We start from the raw sequence: 16269 nt of genomic DNA, 5'->3' as shown, positions 1-16269 counted from the left end.
GAAGTATTACCAACAGGAAATGGGAGAAGAGCCTGGCCAAGGTTGGTATCTTAATTGGGACGTGTGCTCTCTCTCTCTCTTTGTGCGCGCACGTGTGTGTGTGTGTGTGTGTGTGTGAGAGAGAGAGAGAGAAAGAGAGAAGTACTGTAATTACACAGTCTGATGGATGCAGCTGAAGAAAACAGTTGAGCTCCTGGCCATGAGCCATGGGTTTTCCAAAGTAAAAGTGCTGATGCATCTGCCCCAGGATTGACAGTGGGGCAGTGAATCCGCTCCAGGTTTCAGTGAGAACCAGTCAGAACTCTAAGGGAGCTATCCAAGGTGTTAATAAACATGCACTATTTATTATGATTAACAATTTTTATATATCAAGTCTCATTTGAAACACATACACATATAAACAAGTACAATAACACAGTTAAGCATTATTACTTAGAAGGGACAGAGCAACAACCCCCCCTGAAAAATAAAGCCATAGGAACACCAAGAAAAACCCATCAGCCATTGTTCATTAAAACCACTAACAGCCAGAGCCCTGACCAAAAAGACAAATCTTCCCACTGCAGTGGAAGAGCTGCCGGGAAGGACCCAGGCGGATCTCCCTGGGAAGGGCATTCCAGAATCTGGCTGCAGCCATTGAAAAGCATGTCCTCTCCGCAGGCAGGAACTCTGTAGCCGCACGTCCTGGGAGGGGCAGGAAGGTCTTTACTGGGCATTCCTGGCATACGTGGGCCACGCATTGTCGGGGCCTGCATAGACAGCCATTTGCCTCTTAGCCGAGCCACTAGAGGTATTACTCTCTCTGAGCTGGCCGTCTTCCTGTTTGTCTTACTCTCTGTTGGGGCTTGCACCTTCTCTACTGCTTTGCGGAGCACAAATGACCACGATCTCTGTGGGATTGGCCAGAGGGGCCTGCCAACTGGAAATGGCAGCTGACCGGGCTCGCTGGACAGGGGGAAAAGATGGATGGAGACACACATGGGAAAGTGGGGAAAACCAGCTCTAGACAGAACTACACAGTTTATGAGAATATAATTCCACAACCAAATCTATTAATTTCAACCCTTCACACCCCTTAAAAAAAGTATTTGGAGTTATGCTTTCGATCAATGTGAAGGAATGAAACTGTTCAGCCATTTTCTATTTGTACTTAGTTAGAAAGCCTGTTTTAGTGGCTGTTCTTGCCAGGAGGTTCAAAGGGTCAACCCAGGAAACTGACACTTAATGGCGGGGGGGGGGGTGCGGGGGCAGGGGAGAGAAAAGAAATCTAGTTATTCTGGGAACTAAAATGTTATGAAACTCTACTGCCCTTCTGACTGGCCAAGAGGTTGGGTGGGGGAATTAAAATAATGTATATAAATAAAGCTGATATGTGGTTGGAGACCTCAAGAGAAAAGAGCTAGAAATCAGAAGAAGCAAAGCTGGAGGACGTTGCAGAAGACCCAGACTCCAGGGGCAAAATAAGCTAAGCTCAAAGCCAGGAAGCTGGAAGCTGCACTGCCAATGGACTAGGGTGAGCGAAAACTGCTTTATTGCTAGGTTTTGGCTTCAGTAGAGAAACAGTTAAGACTAAGGTTAGGTGGATGTGCTTTTTCATGTTACTTTCATATCTTAATTGCTCTTATGATTAACCGCTTAAACTGTTTTAAACCCGACTTTTTTAGAAACATAATTACACTAACTGTTAATTTGCTGCTTTTTCAAACCTTTAGTAGAAATTAAATTTCTTGATTGATACTTTGATTTTCAATCTAATCTGATGTCTTGATTTTTATCTCTCGCCTAATTACCTTACCAGAGTACCCAGTACGGTGAGTTGATTATGTCAGTAAGTAAGCAACAGAGGTCACAGGGCTGTTTTAGGGGAAGCAGCCAGGCAATAAAGATGTTCTCTTGGTGGTAGTGGTGAGGATCCAAGGAGGGGTTAGGTTGGCTGGTTTGCTCCCCTCTGATGTGGTCAAAATCAACAGTCATATTGCACAGGTGGAATGGGTTGAGGGACTGGAAAGTAGAGACAGATGCAGGTCTTGCGTCCTTGTAAATGGGGCACCGAAATAGGTAGTAAAGAACATTCTTTACTGTATGCACCACATATGCAGTCTCTGTTTGTATGCTATATTCCCTTGAATGGCCATTCGGAGCTGCAGAGATCATTTCAGGGAATTTAAGGCAGGTGAGAAATCTCATCTCTGGTATGGCTTTGAACCCCAAAAGATAGCATTCAAAGTCATGACTGAACTTAAGCACATGATACCAAGGAGCTGTCCTTAAACTGCAGGACCTTTCCCGTTGGAGACAGATGCCTATCAAGTTATTCCTCAATTCCTGTTTTGTTAATTGTTAGGTTCAAACTGGAAAATATGCTTGGGAAAATCTGAGAGTTTGTCTGTTGAATGGTCCTTTTCAGCATGCTGTCCCCATTTGAAAAGCCATTTGCAAGACATTCCTTAAAATGTGGACAATCTTTTGTCTTCCATCATACAAATTTTAATTTACTACCTGTTATTTTAATTGTTATTTTAATGCATTTTGTATACCACTGTGTGATCTGATAAGGAGGGTGGTATATACATATTTAAATAAATAGCATAATAATAATAATAATAATAATTCATGATTATGATAAATAAACCTTCGGACAGGCATTTCAACCTTTTGGAATGGGGAACAAATCATGCAAAGGGTGGGAAAACACCAAATGATAGGCGGTGGGGGGTGGGGGAAGTAGGAACCACTTGGTCATGTGGGGAAGGGGAAGCCTGGAGGGCCAAATTTTCCCTGAGAGCCTGAGGTTCAATGGCCCTAATTGAGTCACTAAGATTAATCATATCTGGGTAGAGACAGGAGTTTCTGGTTGCTGTTTTGTTCTTGTTTGAGAGAGATAATAAAGTTCTTGTCTAGCTTCCTGAACAGCATGTCCTCTATGCCTTCCATTATGCTTTCCCCTTGGGGGCAAAATGTCCCCAAGACATTTTGCCACCTGACACAAAGGAGAAGTTGGTGCCCTTCCTTCCATGTGCAGGAGCTGATCAGATTGACAATGGGATCTTACTTCAACACTGACAACAAAACAGCATCCCCCCCCACTACCTGAGGACAGCAGGCTAACTTAGGGGGCATAAAACTGGCAGCATGGCACACACAGCACAGTCCACTATCACCTCACTGCCCTCAGCACTGCCACCTGAGCCAACTGCCTCACTTTGCCCTAGGGTGGGGCCGGCCCTCGGTGGGGTGCATTTTGGAGCTGGGTGAGCCACAGCATGCCTTTTGCGTTCGAGACCTCCAAGGCTGCATTTTCAGGGAGGTAACCTAAGAACTGTTTTGCTCAATCAAACCAAGTGTATCCATCTAGTCTGGCAAACAGCAGCCAGTCAGATGCTTCTTGAAAGCCCACAAGCAGGACAGGAAGGCCACAGTCCTTCCCTGCCTCTAGCCCCAGACATCCGGCCCCTGGATAGAATGGTCCAGAGCTGTGGTGATGTGGGGAATGATATGACTGGATGTTCCTGAGATGTTGCTTCAGTACAGCCAGCTCCTTATTTGTTGTGATTGTTTAGTTCTGAAGCAGTTTCATTCCAGGTTACAATGTTTGGGACCTATTAGCTTAGAAAAACAGTGAGTGAGGGAAGGCATGATAGAGGTGTACAGAATTATGCATGGTGTGGAGAAAGTGGGTAGGGAGACATTTTTTCTTCCTCTCATAATACTAGAGCCTAAAATACTACAGTGGGGAAAGGTTCAGAAAGGGGCAGCTGAAATGATCAAGGAGCTGGAACAACTCTCCTCTGAGGAAAGGTTAAACGTTTGGGGAAAAGCTGAATGAAAGGAGACATGATAGAGGTGTACAAAAATATGCATGGTGGGGAGAAAGTGGATCGGGTCTCACAATGTTGTTGTTGTTGTTCAGTCGTTAAGTCGTGTCCGACTCTTCATGACCCCATGGACCATAGCACACCAGGCCTTCCTGTCCTCCGCTCTCTCCCGGGCAATACTAGCATCCAATGAAGTCATCCCATGAAGCTGAATGGCGAAACAAAAGGAAGGACTTCTTCACACAGTGCATAGTTAAATTATGTAATTTGCTACCACAGGGTGTAGTGATAGCCACCAACTTGGATGGCTTTAAAAACGGATTGGACAAATTCGTGGATTCGTGGCTATCAATGGCTACTAGTCATGATGGCTATATGCTACCTCCAGTCCAGAGGCAGTGTGCCTACGTACACCAGTTGCTGGAGAACATGGGCGAGAGGGTGCTGTTGCACTCATATCCTGCTTGTGGGTTTCCTGCAGGCATCTGGTTGGCTGCTATGTGTACAGAATAGGCTAGATGGACCCTTGGCCTGGTCCATCCTGGCTCTCCTTATGGTCCTCCCCTCTCGATAATTCGCGAGTGCTGCGAGGTTTCAAGGTGGGTGTGTTGTTGCAAACAAAATGTCCAGTGTGTCTGAGCTCTTGCCCCTCAGTGGCAGGCAAAGCAGCCTATTCCTCGGTAGGTATCCAGTGGCTCCCACCATCTCTGCAAAGGCCCTCCCATTACTGTCACTCATTCCCTTGCACCTTTATCTGCTCCTCGCAGTGCTTACCAGCACCCCACTTGTGCTTTGATGTGTTTCATTGCACAGATCATCTGCTCCTCAAACACGTTCCACCCTCTGGAGGCGAGCTAGCTTGCCCTATTACTTTATTTAGTGATCCCCTCTTCTAAATCAGTTCCCCATGTGGTCTCCAGTGCAGCGTGTTGTCTTACTTAATTAGGGATTTTGCTGCTCCTCTGATAACGACAGAAAAATTCCAGTGCCTCAGCACTACAGCAAAGGAAAAGCTGGACGTTGGACTAGGGTTATGTATGTACTATGGGCCTACTATGTTTTGTTTCATAGTTCCTGCATTGAGTTTCTGCATTTGTATGTCCTTGTTTTCCTCTTATCTAAATAAGGTGCCTGTACACCGTTTCTTTCCTTTTAATTCTGCACCATCTTGTTCCATCTGCATGTCTTCTAATGTTAAACCCAGTATCTGAAGTGGGGGAGGACATCTTTCGCAAAGAGCAGAGGGAGGCGAGGGAGGGCTACGAGGGGAATGCAGAGCTGTTCCAGTGTCCTGCACTATGTGATCAAGAGTTGTATTCCAGAATGTTCTGCAATGCCACAGACAAGCCTTGGGTTCCTGCTTCTGAGCCCAGTGTTTACTCTTTGCGTCCTTTCTTCAGCCGCTCTGTTCTCCACCCCGTAGTTTCCTTGTCTCCTTATAGTCCTCTGCAAGTCCCACAAGCGACTCCCGTCCATGTTAGGTTTCAATCTCAGCTGAACTGATGATAGTCCCGTCCCTCACGGAGGATAGGCTGCACATATTCTGACAGCTTTTCTCCCAGATAAGGTTTGGATGTCTGATGATATATTAGCAATGGGCAACCTTTTTCAGGTGGAGGCCTGCATGGGATCCTTTTGAGGGCTGCTTTGGTGGGCAAGGCCACACACTCACCTCCCCCCCATTCTCATTCTCTCTCGCTCTCAAGTTTAACCCCCCCATCCTCGCACGCTGAGGTCCCTGCATGCCCCCCAACCCTCTGCCCAGCTAAGGAGCTCCTGGTGCCAATCAGCTAGGTATAGGGGAGGCGCACGATTTAAAGAGGGAGGATGGTGCGTGGGCATGACTCTGCTCACGCAGCTTCTTCCCCATGTATGTTGCGTTCTGGCCAGCCTGCTGAACAGCTGTAGCAGGCTTTGGGGATGCTTGGGCACTTGCAACAGGCTACATAGAAGACCTCTGAGGCTGCCAGCAGGGGCCCATAAGTAAGTGCTGCATATTCTGAGGTAGCTCAACAATGCCCCCCGGAGGACTGATCCTTCATCACCCCACTCCCTGGAATTCATCAATAGGCAAAATCCTACACTTTGCCTCTGTATGAATGTGCAGAAATTAAGCTCTTTTTCAGTGCTGCAGTTAGTTTTAACTGGCTCATCTTTTTGACATGCAAGTTCAGAATCAGTAGGGTGGTGGATCCAGCCTCTAAGCAATTTTCTGATTGGCTGCTATACATCAGAAATGGAGCTTATTTCATTACTGAACAAAACATAAGAACATAAGAAGAGCCTTGCTGGATCAGACCAAGGGTCCATCTAGTCCAGCATTCTGTTCACACAGTGGCCAACCAGCTGTGCCCAGGAGACCCCTAGCAGGACATGAGTGCAACAGCAGCTTCTCGCCCATGTTCCCCAGCAACTGGTGTACATAGGCTCACTGCCTCTGGTACTGGAGGTAGCACATAGCTATCAAGCCTAGTAGCCACTGATAGCCTTTTCCTCCAGGAATTTGTCCAACCCCCTTTCAAAGCCATCCAAATTGGTGGCCATCACTACATCCTGTGGTAGCGAGTTCCATAGTTTAACTATGCGCTGTGTGAAGGAGTCCTTCCTTTTATCTGTACTGAATCTCCCACCAACCAGCTTCATGGGATGACCCCGGGTTCTAGTATTTTGGGAGAGGGAGAAAAAATTATCCCTGTTCACATTCTCCACACCATGCATAATTTTGTACACCTCTATCATGTCTCCCCTTACCTTCCTTTTCCCCAAGCTAAACAATCCCAGCTGTTGTAACCTTCCCCCATAGGGGAGATGCTCCAGCCCCTTGATCATTGTAGTTGCCCTTTCTGTCTCTATGAAGGGGCGCATTTTCACTGGGCTAAGACTGCCACAAAAATCTGAAACCTCATCCCCAGTCTTTATCTCTTGGAACCACCTAAATCAAGAGTCCAAAGATGCTCTCTCAGACCATCCTTTCTGCAAGGAATTTTGCATATGCTCTGAAACTCAAAATTCTATTTAAGCAAGTAACACGTAGCTAGCTAAATTGTATGCACTTGCCTGATTTTTATTTGAAATCCTGTATGCATTATTGTTGCCTTTTCCTTGTTTTCCTTTTTCCCCTTTTCCCAAAGAAACTCCTTTTTATATCATGACATTTGGCTGCATTGTTTTAAAAGGGAATTTCTCACTCAAGCTTTCCCCATATGCAAGACTGCATGGTTGCTAAGCTACCCCTTGTATTCTTAGGATATTTCACTAGGTTCTGTTAAGTTCTGTATCTTCTGGACTTTGAGTGAGTAAATCGAATGCACCTTATTTGTCCAACTAGAGCTGGGGTGAAAGGCAGAATCAGAAACTCCCCAAGCTGCTGAACAGACTAGGTGTGCATGGAGGTTAAGCAGCCTACAGTAATTCTTTGTTTAAAATTCCTTAAGAAAAACAGAGTCCACCAGCAGGAAATGTTTCTCTCCAGATCCATAACAGGATGTTTGTGAGCATGCCATGCTGCCACACCAAGCATGTCTCCATCACAAGAGCAATAAAATAGAGAATTCACAAGAATTTTTTTTTTTAAATTAAAGCATCACACATAGGCTAGGTGGCATTCCAGATGTTGTTGGATTGCAATTCCCATCAGCTCTAGCCAGCATAGCCAATGATAGAGAACGATGGAAGCTGCAGTCAAACAACATTTGGAAGGCCACGTGTTGCCCACCCCTCGGCTAGGAGAACCAACTGCGCACATTAAATAGAAAATGAAAATTAACTCTTTGGTCCAGAAGTGTTGCAAAAAAGAGCTTAAGGGAGTTTATTGGTTGGAAGCCGAGTCAAGGGAAACAAGATGCTATAGCACAAAAGAGTAAAATGCATTTTACCCTGTGCTAATAGGACACAGATCTTGCATCGAAGAACCAGGAAATATAAGGGCAGTCCAGGGAAACTCACGAAGGACATCATGGTGTTCCATTCTCATCCCACGGTTTCAAAAATATACTGGTGAATTGGAATAGATTGTGAAAAAGGATCAAGCACATACAAATAAGTTGTGGAATTGCAGGAGAAACTGAGGATGGGGCCAGCTTGACTTAAAGCAGCCTACGCTGTCGCTTGGGGGTAGTTGTATTTTTGGAGATGCCACGTGAAGCGCCGTGTGTGATCTGAGAGATGTACTGCAGCTAAGCATGTGAGGACGCAAGTATATGCATGTTTAGACAGAAACAAAGTCCTACAACTCCCAGCATGCCCCAGTACAAGTGCCCTGTGGTACTTGTACTATGCTCTTTTGCAAGGCTCTATTTTGTCTCCCATGGTGTTCATGTTGACATGAAACTGCTGGGGAAAGTAAGCTAGGGGACTTCAACTCCCATAATTGGTCATACCGGCTGGGAATTATGGGAGTTGAAGTCCAACACATCTGGAGGGCACCAGGTTGAGGAAGGTTGATCTAGGGCTTTGGCGTAAGGTGCCATCAGCATGCTGAAGACACTCAGCTCTACTTCAATACACATTTTTCTGCCAGCAATGTTGCCTAATCTTTTGCATTTTTGCACATTATTTTCACAAATGCAAGCATTTTTGTGCACACTTTCATCTAATATATGCATTTGTGTACACATTTTTGGCTGGAGAAGTGCACTGCAAAATTCCGAGACATGCGAATACCGAAAGATACCTGCATTTTGGTTCACGTATTGGTTCAGGAAGTACAAATTACTAATTCAGTAGGTTCACATTAAAATGCATACTGATAAGAGTTTGTCTCCCATCTCTACCAGAACCCACATATAACTGAAGAGGTTGATAAAATGGAAGAACAGCAGATTGTGTCTTGGAAACATTTTGCAAAGAGATGATAATATGCAGTCTTGTAGATTCTTAGTTATCAAGATCCCAGCAACAAATGGCAGGAAAGATGGTGTAAGGAGCAAATGGATAAGGAAAGGATAATCCTGCATGCAGGAGATAGCTACAGCCCCAATAACAACGGCAAAGGGCAAACAGGGAAAGAAATAAAATTTCTTTAAACTTGGCCATCCTCACTAAGAAGCTCTCGATATATTTAAAAGCCAATTTGAAATCTTGTGTTGCACTCTAGCGTGACCATGAAACCAAACCAGAGACAGAAATATACAAAGAGAAGCAGGCTTGGATTCTAAGTGGTTGGGGGTCCACTAGGGGCAGGGAAAAGGATTTGCCTCATATCCAGTTGTTGCCCCATCAGTGTCTCCATTTACTTTCTTCTAGATAAGTGTACGGTTGCCATTCACACTTACTAAAGCGTGTGAGTGCAGAATATAGGAATTAATGTGGCATTCAGCTTGCTTGCTCAGAAACCTAGACATTAAAAAGGCAACATTCTTTTGACCAAAACAGGCATAATTTATTCCAGCTGCAGAAATGGTGAGCAGTAGTAGCTAGCATATGTCTGCAGGGGACTGCTGCCCTACACTGCAGAAAAACACTTTCCGCCTTTGTTTTTTTCAAGAAGCTGCAGGAGGAATGATAGAAGCAGAGGTTTCCCATGATGTACACACACATTTATTCTGTCTCATTTTCATCTCTGGTCAAATAGGTTTTGCTGGGCCTTCATACACTACAAAATCCCACAAAATGTGTTTGACTAAAGAACAAAGGCTGTATCTAATGCATCCCAGTATGCTGGCACAAGGGAATGTCTTTCCCCCTCTTCCTCCTGCAGCCCCATATGTGTGCCCTGAAGCACTCCCCTGAAACACTCTCCTGACCCTCAGGTAAGGCGTGGGGGTGGGGGATTTAGTGAGAAGGGGAAAGGTGAGGAAATTGGGCAGAGGCAGTTTGCATGAGCCAGAGGTCTGCACAGGATACAATCCAACAGTGTAATAAGAGTGTGCGCCAGGACCATGGACAAGGATGGCTACTGAATAATTTGGGCAGTTTGTGAGCATTTCTTAGATAGAACACAGCCTCATGGCAGTACGAGCTAGTAGCTAGGGGTGTGAATTTAGCTGGATGTTTAAACTGTAGTCAACTAACTTGACTGGTGCCATATTTCTGGGCGCAGAAATCACATATGGGAAGAGTATGTTTGCTTGGGTAAGAACATGTACTGTCACTCAGAGCTGCCACTTCCCCCTTCCCGCCCCCACTTCTCGCCCTGTTAACTAATTAATTTTGGACTGTTTGCTGCAAGAATAACTGTGAAATATTACATGATGGCTCAGCCATTCAATGGTGTTTAATGTCAGATTCCTGTAAAGCAGAGTTTAGTTTTATAATGGCACCATCTTTGCTTGGGTTATAGTGCAAAATGTGCCTCTATCAGCTGTAGCCAACAGGGATTGGGCCAAATGTGGGTTAGTCCAGGGGTAGGCAATTTGTGGGCCTCCAGATGTTTTGGCCTGCAACTCCCCTCACCATTGGCTATGCTGGCTAGATCTGGGGCGGGGGGAGTTGTAGGCCAAAACACCTGGAGGGCCAAAAGTTGCGCACCCCTAGATTAGTCCCTCCCTCTCCTAGTGAGCTTGTTGCTGCCCATCTAAAAGGCAGTGGCGGGAGTTTCAAAGGGGAGAGTGGGCCTCTGTATGTCCCCTCCATGCATAGACTAATTGTTTTTGGGGGGGTGGGAGGGGCAGGGCAGGGCGAGCCCAAGACTTTTTGCTACCTGAGGCAAAGGACAAAATGGCATCCCCCTCATTCCATGTACAGAAGTTGACTGGACTGACAGTTGAATCTTACCTCACCACTGGTTGTAGGACAGCAGCTTCCACTGCACATAAGGGCAATGGACTTGCTTAGGGGGCACTGGGCAGGCTAGCTTAGGGGGATGGTGGGGGGGCATTGCTGCTGCTGCTTCACCTCCCACCATCTGCCTTAAGCGGCTGCCTCACTCTGCCTAATGGTAGGCCTGGCCCTGGGAAGAGAATTATGCCAGCTGGCCCTGCCTCCGGTGTCACTCACACACCACACAGATGTGTCCCTGCTCTGACTCCATGCATTTATTCTACGCATGGAGGCAACTCATGAAAAGGGCTCATGTGTGCGCCAGAGAGGAAGCTTCCTCTCTAGCCTACTGTGCCCAGGCAATAATAGTTTCCTTCTTCTCCTTGGTCCTTCGTTTTGGACAACACCTGCTTCAGAATGGGGACAAACAAAGGGCTGTTTTCTGCCATGAAGGAGGTGCGGATGAGCCTGGCCAGACAACAGATCTCCATTAGATGAGCAAGCAATTTGCACTGTTTTTTGATTTTAACGTTTTCTTCCTTTCATGTAAACTCCCATTTCCTTATAATTCCCTGTTTTATATTATTATAGGAGATCCACTCCAGTCTCCTTCCCTGGCACTTGCCTGGCAATCGCACTGCTAAGAGCTTTGGACTCCCCCAAAATATTTGGGTCCTTTTTGGTTCTTTCATAAGAAAAGCGTTAATTACCAGCACATTTTGATCAACTTGCTCAAATTCATTGCTACCCACTGAGAAGAGCTCTAAGCCGTTAACATTTCATCTGATGCTATTGCTAAGTGTTGTTGTGGAATGGAGATTTGCCTACATTTCATAGGCTGCCCGCTTTTCTTTTCTTTTTTTGTGGCACAGGAGGAATAACTTGTCTATTATCTTTTCAAATGCCCTATTCACTTATCAGTTAGACAATCCCACCCCCCCCGCTTACTGTTGAGTAAGGAAAGTAGGTCAGACTTTGAAAGGACTGAAATTTTTGTATGCAAATAGATGTCAAGATGTATTACTAAGGTCAGCGCGTGACTTCGTATTATCTGGATCCAGTGTTGAGAACTCAGAGCATGAGAAGAGCCCTGCTGGATCAGACCAAAGGTTCAACTAGTCCAGCACTGGCCAATCAGATGCCTCTGGGAAGCCCACGAGCAGGAACCGAGGGCAATCGCCCTCTCCTGTTATTGCTCCTGGTACTCAAGAGCATATTGCTACCATGATCCCTGTCATGGCCGCTCATTTTGGTGGACCTACTGTTGCCCGTTGTAACTACCTGTAATATAGAGGTTCCTAGAGAGGTTTGCCTGGCGCCTGCGTTGTTCTCCTTCCGGCGCCAGGTGAAGACCTTTTTGGTCTTTCAGTATTTTAGCATTTTAGCTTCCTAATCTTTTAGCTCTGGTGTCTTCAATCTGTATTTTAAATTTCTGCATTGCAGCTAGGCTTTATTCTGGTTGTACTGTTGCATTGTGGTTTTAAGCTTTCGTATTTTATATTGTTTTATGCTGCACTCTGTGGTTTTAATGTTTGTGAACCACCTAGAGAGCTTCAGCTATTGGGCAGCATAGAAATAAACAAACAAATGAACAAACAGGTTCTGTTATTAATCATGCTATGTACTGTATCTTTTGTACTGCCTTATGATCCAAAACTGAAATTGAAACTGATGGTTTGGTAGTGAATGCTGGGGAAAGCTAGATTGGGCAGCTGCTCAATCCTTTTATAAATTTGTGGGGTCCTCTGTACCTTCACAATAGGCATAACACTCCTGAGAGATTCTAATCCCATTTTTTCCTTGCTTCCCTAGGGCGCTATGCGCTTGGCAGGGCACGGGAACATAACCAAAAGCTGCAGAGATTACTTGGGCAGCTTCTTCCAAGAACAAATGTGGCCCATTCTGTTACTGCTATTCATGTTGGCCATCGCTGGGAATGGCTTTGCTATCTACCGCTTCTTGGCTTACGAACAAAAGTGGAACACCAGCATCTACTCCTTCAACCTGGCCATCAGTGACCTGCTCTACGTCTCTTCCCTGTTCCCCATGGTACTTTATTACTCCCCACCCAAGGACTGGAGGTATGGCTCCACTTTCTGTGCGCTGGACCGTTTCTTCTTCTTCTTCTGCAACCTTTATGGCAGCACCTTTTTCATTGCCTGCATCAGCCTGAACCGCTAAGTCACCGTTGTCCACCCCTTCTTCGCTCACGGCCGCATGAAGCCCTGCCACGCCAGGCTCCTGAGTGGGGTGGGGGTGGGTGTTGGTGGTGGCCATCTCTGCACCTGTCCTCAGTCTTTCCACCCTGAATTGTGTCTCTAAGAACAGCACCAACACAACACAGGGCCTCAGAAGCACCTCCAGTGAGCAGCTGCAGCTGCCCAAATACTGGCCTTACAGCTTGTTCCTATTGGCCGTTGGGTTTGGACTGCCATGCATCCTTACCAGCGTCTCCTGTGGAGCCATCGTCCACACAATTCATCGAAGTCACCACATCACCGTGATGAACAAGCGCAAAGTGAAAGCACTGGTTGCTGCGGTGGTGGTTCTCCACATCATTTTCTACCTGCCCTTCCATATCCTCCAAAATCTGAGCCTCCACCACCGTATGCACAGGAAAGAGGACTGCGGAGCGCTTCTACACACATCCTTCCAGTTAGCCAAGCTTTTGGTCCACTTCCATATTTGCATCCACCCACTGGTCTATGCTGTTCAGGCCAACAGCATGCAGGAATATTTGGACAGGTGTTTTCAGCGGTGGAAAGACGGGCAAGAGGAAGAGAAAGTGCAACTGAGGCTGTGGAACCGACCCCCTCCGAAGGGCCTCCAGGACTGGGGCCGACGAACCAGAGAAGAATCTCTGGTCTGTACTAATGGATATATAGATTTGTACATGTAGCTTCATGGGGGCAGGGGAATAATTGGGGTGTAGCTTCATGGCGTGCAGGAGATGATTGACTCCACTGCCTGAGTCACCATTTCGCATCTGGATCCCTGCCTATCAGCCATTAGTTTGCACTTGTCCCTGGTGGGTGGTCCTCTGGGTGTCTAGAAATAAACAAGTAGGTTCCACAAGTCCAAACTCTGCCCAATGTTAGGGTGGCTGGGTGCCCTCTTCTACTTTGTGCGATCACATCACGCCAGTGCTGAAGGAGTTGCACTGGTTACCAGTTGTTTTCCGGGCCAAACTCAAGGTGTTGGTTTTGACCTTTAAAACCCTATATGGTTCCGGCCCAGCCTATCTCAAGGCGCGCCTCCAGCAGCACCAGACTGGCCGCTTAACAAGATCAGCCTCGGATGGCCTTCTCTCTCTTCCAATAGCCAGGACAGCTAGGCTGGTGAAGATGAGGGAGAGGGCCTTCTCTGTGGTGGCTCCCACTCTGTGGAACTCTCTCCCAAGAGAACTCCGCCATGCCCCCTCTGTGATGAGCTTCCACCACACATTACAAACGTGGTTGTTCAGGCAGACATTTGGGGCGGGTTAGGGTATTTTTAGAAATATGTTTTAATGTAAAATTTTATTGTTTTAAAACTGTTTGTATTGATATATATCGCCCACAGTGGCCGGGTGACCGGCCAGATGGGCAATTAAGAAATTTAATAAATAAGAAAGAAAGAAAGAAAGAAAGAAAGAAAGAAAGAAAGAAAGAAAGAAAGAAAGAAAGATTGGCCTTTATTATGACGGTGACCTCTCTTTGAAGAGCCCTGCATGCCAAGTCTGCTCTAAAGGTAAAGTACCAGAGAGACACAGCAGGAGCCTTGAAGTTGCCTATCGACAATACCCTGGATGGACAGAGAGGTCTGAACAAGGCAGCTGGTCACAGTCTTCCACACTATGGGGAGATGTGCTGTATTTCAATTATACTTATTTCTTAATTTGCATTTAAAGATATAAATTTGCATATGCAAATTTTATGTAAAATAGCAGCCTCTCTTTTGGCAATGCCTAAGCAGCCACCTTACTGCCCATGCCTGAGCTACAGCCTGTTTTGGATAATGCTACTTCTCCCACATGAGCCGGGAGTGGCAGGCCTGCCATTATTTATAGACAGTCCTTTAAACTAAAATGGCTGTGCAGTAACGACACGACACCTCACAGAGACATAGACCCAGGTTCTAGGCCCTGCAACAAATCCAGATGCCACCCCTATCCCCATTTCCACTCAGGCCTTTATTGTGAATCATAGAATAGTAGGGTTGGAAGGGGCCTACAAGGCCATCGAGTCCAACCCCCTGCTCAGTGCAGGGATCCAAGTCAAAGCACCCCTGACAGATGGCTGTTCGGCCTCATCTTGGATGCCTCCAGTGTGGGAGAGCCCACCACCTCCCTAGGGAATTGGCTCCATTGTCGTATTGCTCTAACAGTCAGGACGTTTTTCCTGATGTTCAGCCGGAATCTGGCTTCCTGTAACTTGAGCCCATTATTCCGTGTCCTGCACTCTGGGATGATCAAGAAGAGATCCTGGCCTCCTTCTCTGTGACAACCTTTCAAGTACTGGAAGAGTGCTATCATATCTCCCCTCAGTCTTCTCAAGGCTAAACATGCCCAGTTCTTTCAGTCTCTCTTCATAGGGCTTTGTTTCCAGTCCCCTGATCATCTCTGTTGCCCTCCTCTGAACCCTCTCCAGTTTGTCTGCATCCTTCTTAAAGTGCAGTGCCCAGAACTGGGCACAGTACTCCAGATGAGGCCTAACCAGTGCTGAGTAGAGGGGAAGTAGTACTTCCTGGGATTTGGAAGCTATGCTTCTATTAGTGCAGCCCAAAAGAGCATTTGCCTTTTTTGCAGCCACATCACATTGTTGGCTCATATTCAGCTTGTGATCTACAACAAGCAATCTACAATCCTTCTTGCTTGCAGTATTTTTGAGGCAAGTATCGCCCATCTTTTAACTATGCATTTGGTTTCTTTTTCCTAGGTGCAGAACTTGGCATTTATTCTTATTAAATGTCATTCTGTTGTATTCTGTTGGTATTGAGTCTATGAAACTCAATAGCATCAGCCACACCGTCAGGGGCTCATTCAGCTGCTCATTTTGCAATGCATTAGGCTGTCTTCTGCCAACGATTCCCATTTGCCACATGGAGAGGACAAACAGGCCAGCCTTTATGCAGAAAAAATAATGACAAATATGGCAACTGCTATTTAAATCTCCCAGGAACATATTACTCCAACATGGTGTCAACTGTACTGGGTGCCAGTCTGTTTCCGGTCCCAATTCAAAGTGTTGGTGCCAACCTTTAAAGCCTTAAGCGGTTCAGGACCAGTCTACCAGAAGGAGTGCTTTCTCACATATGCTCCTGCTCGAACACCAAGATTGCCTTCGGGGCTCTTCTCTGACTGCTGCAGCCTGCCCTTGTGCAATGGGTGGCTACCAGGCATTCAGACACCAGTTACGACCTTCCTCCTCCAGCAGGCATTTAATCTTTAATCTGTTGCTCTATTAATTTTACTGCTGGCCCCTTAATATTTTTGATGTTTAATACTGCATTTCTTTGATACTCTTACTGTTGTATTTTTTGTTTGGTTAGTGTATTGTTTTTTGGTCTTTTATGATTGTAAACTGCCCGAGGTTGTGCATCTGCCAGTTGGGTGATATATGAATTAACTAGAATTTTTGTCATGGAGCTCCCCATCTTCAACAAAAAATCAAAGGGAGATTCTAGCATGAAACGGCTACGCTAGAATTTCAATCAGCAAGTTGATTCTGCTCATTTGAGACTTAAGACCAACATATTCTTTCCCACTACAGGTGTT

General features: G+C 46.0%; 1 pseudogene across 1 annotated transcript; it reads left to right on the top strand.

Moving 5' to 3' along the window:
• The first annotated feature begins 1235 nt into the window (after positions 1-1235).
• Positions 1236-14142, top strand: LOC146353189 (P2Y purinoceptor 11-like; annotated as a pseudogene). The gene is made up of 2 exons (XR_014787386.1): positions 1236-1513; positions 12327-14142. The product of XR_014787386.1 is annotated as a P2Y purinoceptor 11-like (transcript).
• The last annotated feature ends 2127 nt before the right edge of the window (positions 14143-16269 follow it).

Source organism: Heloderma suspectum, chromosome 2, assembly GCF_057233095.1.
Source record: "Heloderma suspectum isolate Gila_16-S chromosome 2, 16-S_ref, whole genome shotgun sequence".
NCBI classification, from domain to species: Eukaryota; Metazoa; Chordata; class Lepidosauria; order Squamata; family Helodermatidae; genus Heloderma; species Heloderma suspectum.
The sequence above is the reverse complement of the archived record's forward strand: the minus strand, read 5'-3'. Positions and strand labels throughout refer to the sequence as shown.